Below are 19,361 nucleotides of genomic sequence, written 5' to 3' on the forward strand. Positions count from 1 at the left end.
CCCAGTGAAATGACAGCTCCCTTCCTGTTTCTAACTTCCATCCATACTGATTCTGTAGACAAACCCTCCTCGCTGCCCCCTTGCTGCAGCAGCGATACTGTCCCTAATTAGCAATGCCACTCCTCCTCCTCTTTTACCTCTTCCCTCATTCTTTTTGAAAGATTTAAACCCTGGAACGTGCAATAACCATTCCTGCCTCTTTGATATCCAAGTCTCTGTAATAGCCACAACATCACAGTTCCAAGTACTGATCAATGTTCTAGGTTCATCACCCTTATTCCTGATACTTCTTACATTAAAATAGATACACTTCAACCTATCACACTGATAGCACCTTTGCCCTATCAATTGCCTATCCCTCATTACAGACTCTCTGCACACTGTATCTGACTGTTCACTACCTACTCCATCATCTGATCCACTGCTTTGGTTCCCATCCTCCTGCCAATCTATTTTAAACCTTCTCAAAGAGCTCTAGCAAACCTCCAGCCCAGGATATTGGTGCCTCTCCAGTTCAGGTGCAAACTGTTCTTCTTTTACAGGTCCCACCTTCCCAAGAAGATAACCCAATGATCCACATGTCTGAAGCCCTCCCTCCTCCACTAGCCCTGCAGCCACATGCTCATCTACACTCATTCGTCGTTCCTAGCCTCACTAGCCTATGGCACCAGTAGCAATCCTGAGATTCCTACTCTATTTGTCCTGTCTTTTATCTTCTAACCTATCTCCCCATATTCTCTTTTCAGGTCCTCCTCCCTTTCCCAGCTATGTCATTGGTACCAATGTGTACCACAACTACTGGCTGCTCTCCCTCCCCCTTAAGAATCCTGCAGATGCAATCCAAGACATCTCTGGGAGGCAGGGACCATTAATCCAGAGAAGCAGGTAATATTTAGAGACCCAGTTTCAAATCCCACCACTGCAAATGAGGAAATTTAAATTCAATAAAACATAAGGAATTAAGAGTCTAATAGTTACCACAAATCCATTGCTGATTATTGGAACAATACATCTGATTCCTTTAGGGAAGGAAACTGCCATCCTTACCTGGTCTGGCCTACATGTGACTCCAGATCCTCAGAGATGTGGTTTTGTTATGGACTCAAAACATTCTTAAGCAGGCAGCCGAGACCGTAACTTTGCAATTTGTTTCAGTAAGCATCCAGTGAAAATTACTCGGAGTAAGTTAGCTCAGTTGACTACCAGGTTTTAAAACAGACAAAAATGTATTCACAAAATTACAGAATGAAATACAAAGAACAGAGTATACAATACCTACAGAACTCAGTCTATCCAAACTAGATTTAATTATATTGTTCCGAAAATACACAATAGTACCAATAAACAAACCTCCTTAAACACAGAGTAAAACTGAACAAAGGCTTACAGGTCAAAGTTAGAAGGGCAGAAGGAGACAGAGAGATTAGCAGCTTGTTTCCACACAGTCCACTGCTGAACTGACTGACTAAAGTTCTGAACTGAACTGCACATCCTGTTGACTTATACGGGTTACTCCTAAAAGGTAAAAACTTTGGCATAAAGTCTCATCTTTTTATGTATAAACAAAAAGGCCTCCAATACCCTTTCATCTCTATACCAAACCAGTCGATTCAGAACCTGGAGTGTTTTACAGCTCCTCTGAAAAAAGTCAAGGGCACAGTATCCTTGAGAAAAGGAACAGGTTTTAGAAAAATGGACCAGCTTTGTAACAGTTGACTCTGGTAATAAATGCTGGTCCAGCCACAGAATGTCACTGTCCTTCAATCCACACAGCAGACCAATCCTCCACCTCTGAATATGGCGCCGACTCAGATGGCGGTGTCTAACCAAGCATCATCTGGTGGCACAGCCTCCACTGATGGTCCTCAAGAACGAGAACACCTCTTCACAACACCACACCATTCACCAGGTCCTTCATGGGGAAAGACAGTGTCAACCTTCCCTTCTCCTTCATCATTTTTCACAGGTCTCAGGGCTGAGCTGCCAGCACTCCTTAAGGTGACCGGCAGGCTTTTGATGGTACAGACAAAATGGACTATGCGTACCTTAGGCTCAGAGTGCAGTGGGTTTGGCAATATTCAACCTCATGATGAGAATCACTCCACCAAACTGAAAGCCACTTGCACTTAACCGGAGAACTATAAGATCCAGCCCTATCTTCTCATCTCCTGATCAGCCTCACAGTTGCAACTTTTCTACACTTCCTTTCCCATCTTTGATTTTCCTATCTCCAATTCTGGGGGTAAGCTGTTGACAAATCATTCATCAACTATGCCTCAATCAAAGCATAGCACCTCTAAATATACAATTACCATCAATGTTCAGCTGCAGTTGTAGGATCATCGAACCCCTCCAGAGCAGAAAGAGGCCAGTCAGCCCATCATGTCTGCACTAACCTTCTGAAGAGCGTCTCACTCAGACCCACTCTGGCATCCTAACTCCTAAACTCCCCATTAACCATAGCTAATCCACCTAACCTGCACAACCCTGAATACTTTGGGCAATTTAGCATGGCCAATCCACTTAACCCGCACATCTTTGGATTCTGGGAGTAAATCCACATCGACATAAGGAGAATGTGCAAACTACACACAGACAGTCGTCTGAGGCTGGAATCCTTGTGCTGCTACGCAGCAGTGCTAACCAGTGAGTCACTTTGCCACCCCTTCAGAGTGTCTTGAAACCTACAACAACCTTGAAAATGAAAATACTCTCAACTGAGACAGGCATTAATGTGTGAAAAGCTATGGTAAGTTTTGCTTTCTTGCTGGAACACTCCCATCAATAGATGTGTTTGAATAATTAAATTATAATGTGGAATTTGCTGCATTCCTGTTAATAATATAGCATTTTTTTAAGGAACTGCGAGGCACAGTGGGGAAAGCTTGCAAGGAGCAGATAATACAGAGACTTAGAAGGGATGTTGCTCAGTCCCAGGATGAATGTTGTGCTGCTGCATCATGTACAAATGCTATGAGCAAGAAACCTTAGGCACAAAGATTCAGCTGGACCTTTATGTTTGGATCAATAGACAGGTCAGGGAATTGTTATCTCTCTGTTATTCTGGTAATGATATGATTTGTCAATATTGAGTTTGATACTCTGCTGCAAAATAGTGTGTGATATTTACCTCCTTGCACTGAGCAACAAGCCATTCATGAGGCTACATTCAGTTTCTGCAAATGAAAATTATTGAGCCGCAGTGGAAGATTTGTTTGACTTCATTATTATTCTGGTCTCCACCTTTCGAGAGGACCTATGAGGCCTAGAGAATATTTACCGCAGTATTGGTACATTGAATTGGAATATCACATATTATGAGGAGAGCCAAGGTCAAGTTTTAGCTGCTTCAAAGCCTTTATTATCAGCCTTCTTCCTCAAGTAATTATTTTCTTATTAATTGAAATTGATCTGGAGCTCGAGGACAGAATGTCAGTGGTCAAACACTGTATAATTCATGAAAGAATGGAATTCAGTCAGCTTTGAGATGTTATGATCATACTTTGATTAAATGGGGTAAGGGAATTGGGAGAGGGCTGCCTCGTCAGCAACATGTGAAATACATGGAATACAATTTGGAGAATTCGGTAGAAAGGAGAGATGCACAGGTTACTTTCAAAATGTGGAAAGGCTTCAGAAATCTGAAGCACAAAAAAACTTGGGACTCCTACTTCAAAACTCTCTTAATGTTAATGTGCAGGTTCAGTTGGCAGTTTGAAAGGCAAATGTAATTTTAGCTTTCATTTTAAGAGCAGGGATGCATTGCTGAGTCCATATAAGACCACTTTGGAATATTGTAAGCAGTTTTAGTCTCTGTATCGAAGGAAGGATATGTTAGCATTGGAAATGTAAATTCCCTACCTTTAGAGAGGACATGTGAAGCCTAGAGAATACTTACTGGCAGTATTGACACATTGAATTGGCCAAATGGTTTACAGGAGGTTTGCAAAAATGATCCTGAGATAAAGGGTTTGTCATATGATGATTAGTTGAGGACTCTGGTTGTGAACTCTATGGGGTTTAAAAGGATAAGGGGGAGTCTCATTGGAACATACAGAATACTGACAGACCTGGATACAATGGACTTGGGAAAGATATTTCCCCACCAGCTGGAAAACGTAGGCCTCAAATAGGGTAGCCTGAGAGAGAAGGGATGCCCCTTTGAAACTGGGATGAAAAGGTAATGACTGTGTGGAACTTATTTTTGCTGAAGGCTGTGAAGGCCAAGTCATTGAGTATGTTAAAGTTAAAAATCACACAACACCAGGTTATAGCCCAACAGGTTTGTTTGGAAGCACTAGCTTTCAGAGCCCTGCTCCATCATCAGGTAGTTGTGGAGAATAAGACCTAAGACACAGAATTTATAGCAAAAGACTACAGTGCCTTTTACAGATTGTTTAATGAATCACCTCAGTTGCATGACACTGTAACTTTTGCTATAAATTCTGTGTCTTATGGTCTTATTCTCCACAACTACCAGATGAAGGAGCAGCATTCTGAAAGCTAGTGCTTCCAAATAAACCTGTTGGGCTATAACTTGGTGTTGTGTGATTTTTAACTTTATCCACCCAGTCCAACACCAGCTCCTCCACATCATGGATAATATTTAAGACAGAGATAGGTAGGTTCTTAACTGGCACAGGGATCAAACGTTACAGGAAGAAGGCAAAAAGGTTTGAGAAACATTTCAGCCAGGATCAAATAGTGATAGGTTGAATGGCTCAATTTTGTCCCTATATCATATGGTCTAAAGTATGTGCCCAAACAAGTCGGTCTGAGCAGTATCCAAAAGTAGTTTTTGGTGTTTATCCCAATAAACAGGTAAACTACCCATTACTTCTCTTGAGATTGGCTGGATATTTCACACTGCTGAATATTGAACCACAGAGAGTGCTTAACAATCTTGGGTGGATCATCATCATTGTAATCCAATTTCAAAGAAAAATGCCGTAGCTTTATTTGTGTATGTTGGAGTACACTCCCCTGTTTTAGATGGCCAAATTAGATAGGAGCTGAAAATGTGTTGCTGGAAAAGCGCAGCAGGTTAGGCAGCATCCAAGGAACAGGAGAATCGACGTTTTGGGCATAAGCCCTTCTTCAGGATTCCTGAAGAAGGGCTTATGCCCGAAACGTCGATTCTCCTGTTCCTTGGATGCTGCCTGACCTGCTGCGTTTTTCCAGCAACACATTTTCAGCTCTGATCTCCAGCATCTGCAGTCCTCACTTTCTCCTCAAATTAGATAGGAGTAAAGGCTCAATCTCATGGGCACCCTTGGCAGAATCTTGTGGTTTAGTGGCCTTTCCTCTGACCTAGTGAAATCCCAGGTTCAGATCCCATTTGCTCCAAGAACAGACTTGAAGGGCTGAATGGCCCAATTTCTGCTCCTATGTCTTATGGTCTTATGTGTAGATTAGGTGGATGGGCCATGCTCAATTTCCCATTGTGTCCACGGATGTGCGGAACAGGTGGATTAACCATGGGAAATTCAGGGTTACAGGATGGGTGGGTGAGTTTGGGTCAGATGCTCTTAGGAGAGTCAGTGTGGACTAAGTAGCCTGCTTCCACACTGTAGGAATTCTATGATTTTTAGATATTACTGAGTTTTTTCCTTTGGGCAAACCTCAGATCGACACTGATTGCATCTATTTTCACACCAATGAGGTCTGGTCCCTCCCATGTTGCCTGTAATTATTGTTGCTTTGCTTTTCAGATGGATGAGAATACAGGAACTTTAGAGAATAATTTTCCTGTACTTTCTCTGCTGAATTCCTTCCCTGTAGCATTTTGGATGTCCCAACATCACATTCCCTAGTGAGATTAGGGATGAGCAATAAATGCTGGACTAGACAACAATGCCCACATCCTATCAGTGAATCTTTCTGAATTGCAGTTTATGCAATAGAAAGAGCAGCAATTTTGTTTTTGCTTTATTCACTCGTGCTGTGGGCACATGTGGGCACTAGCTGCACCAGCATTTATTACCTGTCCCTAGTTACTCTTGAGTAGCAGGCGCTGAGCTGCCTTTTTAAAATAGCTGCAGTACATCGTGTGTAGGTACGCCCAACAGTCGAGAAATGAAAGGTGGGGGTCCTCTTGGCGTAGAGAATACTAGAAAGAATGTCAGGCTTATAAGATTTAACAAAATCGGGAATTATATATGCACTTAATAGAGGCAGAATGCGTACTGAACTGATTACCGCAGCTGGGTTTTGAGATTTCACTCACTACTGCCGGTTTACTCATTGATTCATTCAATTTCACGGAAGCGCTATTTTGATCGCCATTTCCTTAAAGGGGAAAAAGGCCCTATTCAATATATATCTAATAGGTACGTGCTGAGGGAGAAAACTTGTTTGATGCCCTGCAAGCTATTCAAGGCCTGATAGATGGTTCTGAAGGGAGATTAGTATTATAATCTTCTCATAGCTTCGGGTGAAGTAGTGCACTGGGGAGTGGAGAGACCACAGTTTTATGAATGAATGAATGAAATGCGGATGTAATAAATATAGAGGCGCTTGTGAGTGCAATGGTAAAATAAAATGACCTTAATACAAAAATAAAGAAACTTATAATACAGTATCTCACAAAACCATAGAATAAGATATTTTAAGTCCACTCAGCAAAGAATAGTGGGCGGCACGGTGGCACAGTGGCACAGTGGTTAGCACTGCTGCCTTACAGCGCCAGGGACCCGGGTTCAATTCCCGCCTCAGGCGACTGCCTGCGTGGAGTTTGCATGTTGTCTGCGTCCAAGTGAGGTGAATTGGCCATGCTAAATTGCCCATAGTGTTAGGTAAGGGGTAAATGTAGGGGTATGGGTGGGTTGCGCTTCGGCGGGTCGGTGTGGACTTGTTGGCCCGAAGGGCCTGTTTCCACACTGTATAAGTAATCTAATCTAAAAAAAACCCACCTCGACGACAAAGGCATCATTAGTTGCTAACAGATATGAGTAAGCGGAACAGAACAGATTACAGGGTTTTCAGCGGCAAAGATATAGAAGATATGCAAGTAACCACGCCAACTAGTAGATACACAATGATCTGATGTAATCAAAATACCGAGTTAATTTACAGACCTGATGCAAATAATTGCCGAGTCAACTGATTCACAGACTCGATGTGATCATCGCCAAGTTCATTGACTTATGGACTTGCTATTTTGACGTGAGAAAGTATAAAAATAGCATTGTGCGAGTGTTTGACAGAGTGAGCTTGGTCGTCCTGCATTACGATCTTGAGGTTCTCACTTTGCTGTAATCCATTATCGCCGAATGTTCCTGCTGATTTCCCGACGTCTTTACAGTCTTGTTGCCTCAGAGACAGAGATCATTCCTGCACACCCATAATACTATTTGGGAGGGAATTGGAGGATGGTGGTGGTGTTCCCACGTGTCTGCTGTCCCTGTCCTTCTTAAGCAGTCGATGTCCAAAGTTTGGAAGGTGCTGCAAGACCCCAGTAAAAGCAATGAGATCATGGCCAACTAAGTTATTATTCAGGAGAAAATCCCCTGTCGTTCATTTTAGATTGCCATAGGATCCTTCACCTCCTGTTTCACATACCTACACTGCTAACTGACACAGCAGTGAACAGTTACTGCCTTTGCTGTTTGAGTTCATGCATCTCTGGACATCAGAGTTATTCAAGGAAAAATTAACAAACAGTGAAATTCACAGCTGACCTTGGTGAAACCTCTGTGGGAGCTCACAACACAGGAAGTGCCTAGTTTTTAACGTGTAACCTTGCTGTAAGTCTGCAGTAGTGAGTAGTGGGTTCTTTACTAATTATATGTTTTATTGAGATTTGCCTCTTGATTAAATTTTTTAAATATATTAACCGTAAGAACTAAGTTAGCTTGGAGCACTGCTTTTTCGAGCAAAAAGAAGGTGCTATTTTCTGGATCTGTAGATTGTGAAGCAGCAAAGATGGCCTTTAGTAGAATAATATGCTCTTCCTGTTCGGTGTGGAAGTTTAAGGAAGTTACTGATGATTATATCTGCAGGAAGTGTCTTTGGTTGCGAATCCTATCAGATCACACCGATCAGTTAGAGTGATAGATGGAATGAGGAATTTACAAGAGCTGATGGATGGCAGTTATAGGAAGGGGGAAAAAGCCACGGATGCACTCAGGTAGATGGGTAACTCCAGGAACGGTAGGAAGAGTCAGTATGTAGTGCAGGAGTCTTCTGTGGTTATCCCCATCACAAACAAGTACGCTGTTATGGACAATGTAGGCAGTGATGGAATTTCAGGGGATTGTCGCACGAACAGCCAAGTTTCTGGTATCACGACAGACTCTAATGTAATGAGAGATATGTCGGGTTCCAAGTGAATAATTGTAATAGGGGACTTGTAAGGTGAGGTGGAGTGGGGAGTGGGGGGGGAGTGGGTGGGACCCAGGGAAATAGGAAAGAGATCAATCTGAGACTGGTACAGTCAGGAAAGGGAGTGTGAAACAGTCAGGGCAGGCAGGAACAAAGCAGAGAGCAAGGTAAGACTGATAATCAGAGGGACAGACTCATGTTTCTGCAGCTAGCAGTGAAAAATGATAATGGAGTGTTACCTCCCTGGTGCCAATATCAAGGATATTTCAGATATGGTGTAAAATGTTCTCAAAGGGGAGAGGGATCAGCAGGAGGTCATTGTACACATAGGACGGGACAAGGATGAGATTCTGAAGGGAGAATATAGAAAGTTAGGCAGGAATTTAAAAGGGAGGTTTTAAAACCTTAAAGGTACTAATAACTGGATTAGTCCTGGTGTTATGAGCTAGTGAGGGTAGGAATAGGAGGATAGAGCAGAATAACGCATGGCTGGGGAGCTGGTGCAGGGGAGAAGGATTCACATTTTTGGATCATTAGAATCACTTCTGGGGTATTTGTGACCTGTAGGAAAAGAATGAATTGCAGCTGAATTGGTAGGGGATGAATATACTGGCAGGGAGATTTGTGAGAGCTACTCGGGAGAATTTAAACTTGTAAGGTGGGGTGGTGGGTGGGGGTGGGTGGGACCCAGGGAAATAGGAAAGAGAGCAATCTGAGACTGGTAGAGTCGGGAAAGGGAGTGTCAAACAGTCAGGACAGGCAGGAACAAAGCAGAGAGCAAGGTAGGACTGATAAATTAAACTGCATTTGCTTCAATGCAAGAGGCCTAATAGGGAAGGCAGATGAACTCAGGGCATGGCTACGAAAATAGGACTGGGATATCATAGCAATTACAGAAACATAACACAGGACTGGCAGCTTAATGTTCTAGTATAAAAGTGCTATAGGAAGGATAGAAAGAGTGGCAAGAGAGATGGGAGACTTGCATTTTTGATAAGGGATAGCATTACTGCTATACTTAGGGAGATATTCCTGGAAATACATCCAGGGAAGTTATTTGGGTAGAACTGAGAAACAGGAAAAGGATAATATTGGGACTATATTATAGACTCCCTAATAGTCAGTGGCAAATTGAGAAACAAATTTGTTAGGAGATCTCAGTTATTTGTAAGCATAATAGGGTGGTTATGGCAGGGAATTTTAACTTTGCAAGCATAGACTGAGACTGCCACAGTGTTGAGGGTTTAGATGGAGAGGAATTTGTTAAGTATGTACAAGAAAATTTTCTGATTCAGTATGTGGATGTACCTACTAGAGAAGGTGCAAAACTTGACCTATTCTTGGGAAATAAGGTAGGGCAGATGACTGAGGTTTCAGTGGGGGAGCACTTTGGGGCCAGTGACCATAATTCTATTCATTCTAAAATAGTGATGGAAAAGGATAGACTGGATCTAAAAGTTGAAGTTCTAAATTGGAGGAAGGCTAAGTTTGACAGTATTATGCAAGAACTTTCAAAAGCTCTTTGGTGGCAAATGTTTGCAGGCATAGGGACGGCTAGAAAATGGGAAGCCTTCAAAAATGAGATAATGGGAGGCTAGAGACAGTATATTCCTGTTTGAGTGAAAGGAAAAGCTGGTAGGTGTAGGGAATGCTGGATGAGTAGAGAAATTGAGTGAATCCTTAGAAGAATATAAAGGCAGTAGATGAATAATTAAGAGGGAAATTAGGAGGGCAAAAAGGGGACATGAGATAGCTTTGACAAATAGGGTTGAGGAGAATCCAAAGCATTTTTATAAATACCTTACAGACAAAATGGTAACTAGGGAGTGAATAGGGCCTCTCAAAGATCAGCAAGGTTTCTTTACTCAGCGAGTAGAGTAGTAAGGGTATGGAATGCTTTGCCTGCAACGGTAGTAGATTCGCCAAGTTTAACTGCATTTAAGTCGTCATTGGACAGGCAAATGGACGTACATGGAATAGTGTAGGTGGGATGGGCTTCAGATTAGTATGACAGGGCGGCGCAACATCGAGGGCTGAAGGGCCTGTACTGTGCTGTAATGTTCTATGTTTGTGTGGAACCGCAGGAGATGGGAGAGATTCTAAAAGAGTATTCTGCAGCAGCATTTACTGTGGAGAAGGATTTGGAAATTATAAAATGTGAGGAAATAGATGGTGACATCTTAAAAAATGTCCATACTACAGAGGAGGAGTTGCCAGATGATTTGAAACACATAAAAGTGATAAATCCCCAGGTCCTCATCAAATGTACCCAAGAACTCTGTGGGAAGCTAGGTCCCTTGCAACGATATTTATGTCATCAATAGGCACAGGTGAGTTGTCGGAAGACTGGAGATTGGCTAACGTGATTGAAGATGGTAAGAACATTTTTAAAAGGTGGTAAGGAAAAGCCAGGGAAATATAAACTGCTGAACTTGACATCAGTGGTGTGCAAGCTGTTGGAAGGAATCCTGAGGGATAGGATTTACATGTATTTGTGAAGGCAAGGACTGTATTTGTGAAGGCATGAGCGGCACGGTGGCTCAGTGGTTAGCACTGCTGCCTCACAGCGCCAGAGACCCGGGTTCAATTCCCGCCTCAGGCGACTGACTGTGTGGAGTTTGCATGTTCTCCCCGTGTCTGCGTGGGTTTCCTCCGGGTGCTCCGGTTTCCTCCCACAGTCCAAAAGATGTGCAGGGTCAGGTGAATTGGCCATGCTAAATTGCCCGTAGTGTAAGATAAGGGGTAAATGTAGGGGTATGGGTGGGTTTCGCTTCGGCGGGTCGGTGTGGGCTTGTTGGGCCGAAGGGCCTGTTTCCACACTGTAATATAATCTAATCTAATAATCTGATTAGGGATAGTCATTCTAGCTTTGTGCATGGGAAATCATGTCGCACGAACTTGATTGACTTTTTTGAAGAAGTAACAAAGAGGATTGATGAGGGCAAATCATTGGATGTGATCTATATGGGCATCAGTAAGGCGTTCAACAAGATTCCGTATGGTAGACTGGTTGACTAGGTTAGATCTCATGGTATAATTGGAGAAGTAGCCATTTGGATACAGAACTGGCTCAAAGTTAGAAGACTTTGGTGGTGGAGAGTTGCTTTTCAGGCTGGAAGCCTATGTGTGCCACAAGGATCGGTGCTGGGTCCACCACTTTTTTGTCATTTATTTAAATGATTTGGATGTGAACATAGGAGGTATAGTTAGTAAATTTGTAGATGATACCAAAATTGGATGTGTAGTGGACAGCGATAAAAGGCTACCTTAGAGTACAACAGGATCTTGATCAGATGAACCAATGGGCTGAGAAGTGGCAGATGGAATTTAATTTAGATAAATGTGAGGTATTTGCATTTTGGAAAAGCAAATCAGGGCATGACTTATACACTTAATGGGGAGTGTTTCTGAACGAAAAAACCTTGGAGTGCAGGTTCATAGTTCCTTGAAAGCAGGTAGACAGGAGAGCGGAGAAGGCATTTGATATGTTTTCCTTTATTAATCAGACCACTGAATATAGGAGTTGGGAGATCAAGTTGCACAAGATATTGGTTAGGCCACTTGTGGAATATTGTGTGCAATTCTGGTCTCTTCTTTATTAAAAGGATGTTGTGAAACTTGAAAAGGTTCAGAAAAGATTTACAATGATGTTGCCAGGGTTGGTGAATTTGAGCAATAGGGAGAGGCTGTTTCTGCTGTAGCATAAACTCATGAGGGACATGCTTAGGATGAATAGGCAAGGTTTTTCCCTGGGTTGGGGGGAGTCCAGAACTAGCGGATATACGTTAAGAGAGAGGAAAGCTATAAAAGGGACCTAAGGAGCAACATTTTCATGCAGAGAGTAGTGTATGTATGCAGTGAGCTGCCAGAGGAAGTGTTGGAGGCTGGTACAATTACAGCATTTAAAAGACATTGGATGGGTATATGAGCAGGAAGGGTTTAGAGGAATATGGGTCAATGTCTTCACCTGAACCAGAAGGGTTACAATATCCTGGGGAGAAATTTGCTAATGCACTAATTCAGCAGTGGGATGGGAAATTATAGTTCGAGTATACAGGAGGTTGAGAGAAGTGAAGTCTGAACTAAGATTTCCAGATCACAAGAAGGCTCCGGCAAGCAAGAAGTTGGTTTGAAATGTGTCTACTTCAATGCCAGGAGCATCCAGAATAAGGTGGGTGAATGTGCAGAATGGGTTGGTACCTGGGATTTCGATGTTGTGGCCATTTCAGAGACCTGAGTAGAGCAAGGACAGGATTGGTTATTGCGGATTTAGATGTTTCTGTAAGAACAGAGAAAATGGTCAAAAAGGGGGGTTGATGTGGCACTGTTAGTCAAGGACAGCATTATTATTGCAGAAAGGACATTGAGGACTCATCCACTGAGGTAGAATAGACTGAGATTAGAAACAGGAAAGGAGATGTTACCCTGTTGGGAATTTTCTATATGCCTCCAATAGATCCAGAAATGTAGAGGATAGGATAGCAAAGATGATCCTCGAAAGGAGAGAGCATGACAGGGTTGTTGTAATGGGAGACTTTAACTTTCTAAATATGACTGGGAATACTATGGTTCAAGTACATTCGATGGATCAGTTTTTGTTCAATGTGTGTAGGAGGGTTTCCTGACACAGTATGTTGACAGGCCAACATGGGGTGAGGGCCACATTAGATTTGATACTGGGTAATGAACCCAGCCAGGTGTTAGATTTGGAGGTAGGTGAGCACTTAGGTGACAGTGACCACAATTCAGTTTTGTTTACTGTAGTGATGGAAGGGGGTAGGTATTACTGCAGGACAAAGGTTATAGCTGGGGGTAAGGCAATTACAACATGATTAGGCAACATTTGGGATGCATAGGATGGGGAAGGAAACTGCAGGGATTGGTAGTTGAAACGTGGAGCTTATTTAAGGACTAGCTTCTGCGGGTCCTTGATAAGTATGTACCTGTCAGGCAAGGAGCTGTGGGAGCCGTGGTTTACTAAAGAAGTTAAATCTCTTGTCAAGAGGAAGAAAAAGGCCTATGTTAGGATGACGTGTGATGACTTAGTTAGGGCGCTTGAGAATTACAAGTTAGCCAGAGTTACAAGTGCTAAATGAATACTTTTCATCAGTATTCACACTAGAGAAAGACAATGTTGTTGAGGAGAATACTGAGATACAGGCTGCTAGACTAGATGAGATTGAGGTGCATAAGGAGATGGTGTTAGCAATTCTGGAAAGTGTAAAATAGATAAGTCCCCTGGGATTGATGATATTTATCCTAGGATTCTCTGGGAAGCTAGGGAGGAGATTGCCGAGCCTTTGGCTTTGATCTTTATGTCGTCATTGTCTGCAGGAATAGTGCTTGAAGACTGGAGGGTAGCAAATACTGTTCTCTTGTTCAAGAAAGGGAGTAGAGACAACCCTGGAAATTATAGAACTATGAGCCTTACATCGGTTATGGGTAAAGTGTTGGAAAAAGTTATAAGAGATAAGACTTATAACCTAATCAATAGGAATAAGTTGATTAGGGTTGATTTGGAGATGCCGGTGTTGGACTGGGGCGTACAAAGTTAAAAATCACACAACACCAGGTTATAGTCCAACAGGTTTAATTAGAAGCACACTAGCTTTCGGAGCGCCGCTCCTTCATCCTTCATTATGGATGAAGGAGAGTCGCTCCGAAAGCTAGTGTGCTTCCAATTAAACCTGTTGGATTATAACCTGGTGTTGTGTGATTTTTAACTTTGATTAGGGATAGTCGACACGGTTTTGTGAAGGGTAGGTGGTGGTGCCTCACAAACCTCATTGAGTTCTTTGAGAAGGTGACCCAACAGATGGATGAGGGTAAAGCAGTTGAGATGGACTTAGATGGTTTAGATGGATTTCAGTAAGGCGTTTGATAAGACTTCCCATGGTAGACTATTGCACAAAACACAGAGACATGGGTTGAGCGTGATTTAGCAGTTTGGATTAGAAATTGGCTACCTCAAAGAAGACAGAGGGTCATGGTTGATGGGAAATATTCATCTTGGAGTTCAGTTACTAGTGAAGGATTTATTTTGGGTCCAAGGATTTATTTTGGGTCCACTGTTGTTTGTCATTTTTATAAATGACCTGGATGAGGGCATAGAAGGATGGGTTAGTAAATTTGTGGATGATACTAAGGTCGGTACAGTTGTTGATAGTGACCGAAGAATATTATAGTTTACAGAGTGTGAGGTGATTCACTTTGGAAGGAGTAACAGGAGTAAGGAGTACTGGGATAATGGTAAGATTTTTGGTAGTGTAGATGAGCAGAGATCTTGCTGTCCAGGTACATAGATCCTTGAAAGTTGCCAACCAGGTTGATAAGGTTGTTAAGTCATCCAGTGTGTTAGCTTTTATTGGTAAAGGGATTGAGTTTCAGAACCATGAGATCATGTGGCAGCTGTACAAAACTCTGGTGCTGCCACATTGGAGTATTGCAATAGTTCTGGTCACCGCATTATAGGAAGGATGTGGAAGCTTTGGAAAGGGTTCAGAGGAGTTTTACCAGGATGTTGCCTGGTATGGATGAAGGTCTAATGAGGAAAGCCTGAGGAACTTGAGGCTGTTTTCGTTAGAGATAAGAAGGATAGAGGTGACTTAATTGAAACATATAAGATAATCAGAGGGTTAGACAGGTCAGACAGCCTTTTTTCTCGAATGGAGATGGCTAGCATGAGGGGACATAGCTTTAAATTGAGGGGTGATAAATATAGGACAGATGTCAGAGATAGTTTCTTTACTCAGAGAGTAGTAGCGGCATGGAACGCACTGCCTGCAGCAGTAATGGACTCGCCAACTTTAAGGGCACTTGAATGGAAAAGTGCAGGTTAGATGGGCTTTAGATTGGTTCCACAGTTTGGTGCAACATCGAGGGCTGAAGGGCCTGTACTGCGCGTAATGTTCCGTGTTCTATGTTCTAAGAGCTGATAAATGGGACTAGGTTAGGTTAGGACAGCTGTTCGGCATGTACAAGTTGGACTGAAAGGTCTGTTTCCGTGCTATACATCTCTATGACTCTATGACTGTAACTAGTAGTATCACTGCATTGTCTGTCAATCCCACAATTGCACTGGACAATGAGTAATTCAGTCTTAAGCTTCTGCAGTCTAATCTTTTTCTTTCAAAGGGACTTAGCTCAAATTATTTCTTGATTCTATTTTCCTCTCGAAAAGATATCCCCTGCATTATATTTAAATTCCTTAACCATACTTATTGAATAACTCTTTGATAAAAATCTCTTTTGAATTAACAGCTCTGCATTGAATCCAAATCACCATTAAATTAATAAGTTGCAATAGCAACAGCATATCTTTGAAAAATGAAAGAGTAAAAAGATATGAAAACTTTTTAATTAGATCATACACAGATCATTTATTCCTTATGTATTTCTGGTTTTCTCTGAGAAATAAAGACTTTGGAACAGAAAGGTTTTTCAGCTTTTTCTGTCTTGTTTCTTGGATGGGGCAGTTTTTGATTTTATGTTTGTGGAAATAAAGTGGATTCTTGAGGTGGACTATTCAGATAGGCTGGGGACCTTGTGGAATAGCTGCAATCAATGTGGTTTCACTATAAGAATACAAGGGATTGTAGGAAAGCTTCCTGCAATGGGATATGGGATCATTAATCTCTTTTGAGATTTCTGGTGACTGCATCACAGATTGAGCTCATGGGTCTACACCAGGCAATGTTTAAGAGACGTTGATATATCCTTCCCAACACATTTTCCAGAAGTTAAATTGGAGCGAACTGGCTTTTGTCACACATAAGTGAATAATCCATGACTGCAAAATATTGTGGGTGCTCAAAGTAAACACCCTTGGCCAACTCACTGGAATATTGATATAGCCCTCCATTTATACTATACCTGCAGATTGCACATTGGTCTATCCTTTATTTCTGTGAAATTTGATTTGGTTGCTCCTCTGTTGACTTGCTAGCCATTGTTTCCTCTTGACCATGGAAAGTAGTTGAATTATTTTACTCCCCTCAGGAAGGAGAAGATGTGATGTACAAACAGGTTCAAAAGTGAAATTGGCTGATTGTGAACAAAGCATACATTTTCTCTTTCTTATGTATGTTGCAGAACTTGCAGAGTTCCTATTATTTTGATTGTACCTTCCCCTATGCCACATACTCTCACCACTGCCAACAGAAGCTTCTGTTCCTACAGTCATGGTAACTGGTATGACAGGATAGTTAACTTGGCATTTATATCAAGCCTTAACTTAAAAGGGTGTCTACTGATGTAACCAAGTCTGTGAATCCTGCATTTTGTCTACAAAGCCTGGGTTAATTTTTCCAGTGGACGCTGATGTACCATATGAAGGTCTTTGTATGTGTAATGTCCTCCTTTGCTGCAGCCCTCTAGCCATGTTATACTTCTTCACTGAGTGTCATGTCTCAAGAACTACTATCTTGGCGAAGTTTAATCTTGAATTCTGTGTGGTCTATTTCTGATTTTGGAACTTTTTTTGCAGCAGGAGCAATGAAAGCGAGGACCGGGGGCTGCCTGGAAGGTAAATTAGTGTCAGTCAGTGCAGGGATCCCCTGTGGCCTTTCCCCTCAATAACAAGTATACCGTTTTTGATACTGTTGGGGGGAATGACTTAGCAGGGGTAAGCCATGGGCTTTAGGTGTCTCGCACGGAGCCTGTCCCTGTTGCTTAGAAGGGAAGGGGGAGAGGAGTAGAGCATTAGTCATTGAGGAATCTGTAGTTAGGGGGACAGATAGGCATTTCTATGGGAATGAGAGAGACTCACAGTTGGTGTGTTGCCTCACAGGTGCCAGGGTCCGTGATGTCTTGGATCGTGTTTTTGGGATCCTTAATGTGGACCAAGTTGTGGTCCTCATAGGCACCAATGACATAGGTAGGAAAAAGGGTGAGTCGTAAGGCAGAAATTCAGGGAGTTTCCTATAGGCCTCCAAAAAGTTCCAGAGATGTAGAGGAAAGGATTGCAATGGTAATTCTGGATAGGAGTGAAAGTAACAGGGTAGTTGTTATGGGGGACTTTAACTTTCCAAATATTGACTTAAAACAGTATTGTTGAGATGGGTCAGTTTTTGTCCAGTGTGTGCACGAGGGTTTCCTGACACAGAATGTAGATAGGCCAACAAAAGGTGAAGCCACATTGAATTTGGTACTTAATGAACCAAACCAGATATTAGATTTGGGGGTAGTTGAGCACTTTGTGCTAGTGACCACAATTTAGTAATGTTTACTTTAGAAATGGAAAGAGAAAGGTATATACCACAAGGCAAGAGTTATTGCTGGGGGAAAGGCAATTAGGCAAGATTTAGGATGCATAGGATGGGGAAGGAAACTGCAGGGGACGGATACAACAGAAATGTGGAGCTTGTTCAAGTAACACCTATTGCGTGCCCTTGATAAGTATGTACCTATCAGGCAGGGCGGATGTAGACGAGCAAGGCAGCTGTGGTTTACTAAAGAAGTTGAATCTCTTGTCAAGAGGAAGAAAAAGTCTTGTATTAGGATGAGACATGAAGGCTCAGTTAGGGCACTTGAGAGTTACAAGTTAGCCAGGAAAGACATAAAGAGAGAGGGGACATGAGAAGTCACTGGCAGATAGGATTGAGAAAAACCCTAAAGCTTTCTGTAGGTATATCAGGAATAAGAAATGACTCTAGAAAGATGAGGGATAATCAAGGGTAGTAGTGGGAAGATGTGCGCAGAGTCTGAGGAAATAGAGGAAGCACTAAATTAATATTTTTCGTCAGTATTCACACTGGAAAAAGACAATGTCGTTGAGGAGAATACTGCCATACAGGCTACTAGACTGGATAGGATTGAGGTGCACAAGGAGGAGGTGTTTACAATTCTGGAAAGTATGAAAACAGATGAGATCCCTGAGCAGGATGGGATTTATCATAGATGGGATGGGAAGCCAGGGAGGAGATTGTAGAGCCTTTGGCTTTGATCCTTATGTCATCATTATCTACAGGAATAATGCCAGAAGATTGGAGGATGGCAAATGTCCCTTTGTTCAAGAAGGGGAGTAGAGACAACCCTGGTAATTATAGACCAGTGAGCCTTACTTCGGTTGTGAGTAAAGTGTTGGAAAAGGTTATAAGAGATAGGATTTGTAATCATCAAGGAATAGGTTGATTAGGGATAATCAACATGGTTTTGTGAAGTGTAGGTTGTGCCTCACAAATCTCATTGAGTTCTTTGAGATGGTGACCAAACAGATGGATGAGGATGTAGTTTTGTATGGATTTTAGTAAAGTGCTTGATAAGTTTCCCCACGGTAGGCTATTGCAGAAAATACCGGCACATCGGGTTCAATCAGGAATTGTCTAACTAAGAAGACAGAGAGTGGTGGTTGATGGGAACTGTTCATCCTGAAGTTCAGTTACTCATGGATCTGTTTTGGGGCCATTACTGTTTGTCATTTTTATAAATGACCTGGATGAGGGCGTGGAAGGATGGGTTAATAAAATGGGTTGCGGATGACACTAAGGTCAGTACAGTTGTGGATAGTGACAAAGAATGTTTACAGAAAGACATAGATAGGCTGCAGAGCTGGGCTGAGAGGTGGCAAATGGGGTTTAATGCAAAAAAGTGTGAAATGAACTTTGGAATGAGTAATAGGAATATAGATAACTGGGATAGATTCTTGGTAGTGTGGATTAGCAGAGAGATCTCAGTATCCATGTGCATAGATCCCTCAAAGTTGCCACCCAGGTTGATAGGTTGTTGAGAAGGTGTACTGTGTGTTAGGTTTTATTGGTAGAGGGATTGAGTTTCGGAGCCATGAGGTCATGCTGCAGCTGTACAAAACTCTGGTGTGGCCGGACTTGGAGTATTGCATACAGTTCTGGTTGCCTCATTATAGGAAGGATGTGTAAGCATTCGAAAGGGTAAAGAGGAGGCTTACCAGGGTGTTGACTGGTATGGAGGGAGGTTCTTATACGGGGAAGGCTGTGGGATTTGAAGCTGTTTTTGTTAGAGAGAAGAAGGTTAAGAGGTGACTTAATAGTGACATACAACATGATCAGAAGATTAGATAGAGT

At 42.3% G+C, this 19,361-nt stretch overlaps 1 protein-coding gene across 1 annotated transcript in view; it reads left to right on the forward strand.

The window, feature by feature from the left end:
* Positions 1–2,690: 2,690 nt before the first annotated feature.
* Positions 2,691–19,361, forward strand: part of LOC122539684 — a 153,915-nt gene continuing 137,244 nt past the window's right edge. The window contains exon 1 of the mRNA XM_043674674.1: positions 2,691–2,749. The gene's annotated coding sequence lies outside the window, so the exon portion shown is untranslated. The remainder of the gene's footprint in view (positions 2,750–19,361) is intronic.

This window comes from Chiloscyllium plagiosum, chromosome 33, assembly GCF_004010195.1.
Source record: "Chiloscyllium plagiosum isolate BGI_BamShark_2017 chromosome 33, ASM401019v2, whole genome shotgun sequence".
NCBI lineage: Eukaryota > Metazoa > Chordata > Chondrichthyes > Orectolobiformes > Hemiscylliidae > Chiloscyllium > Chiloscyllium plagiosum.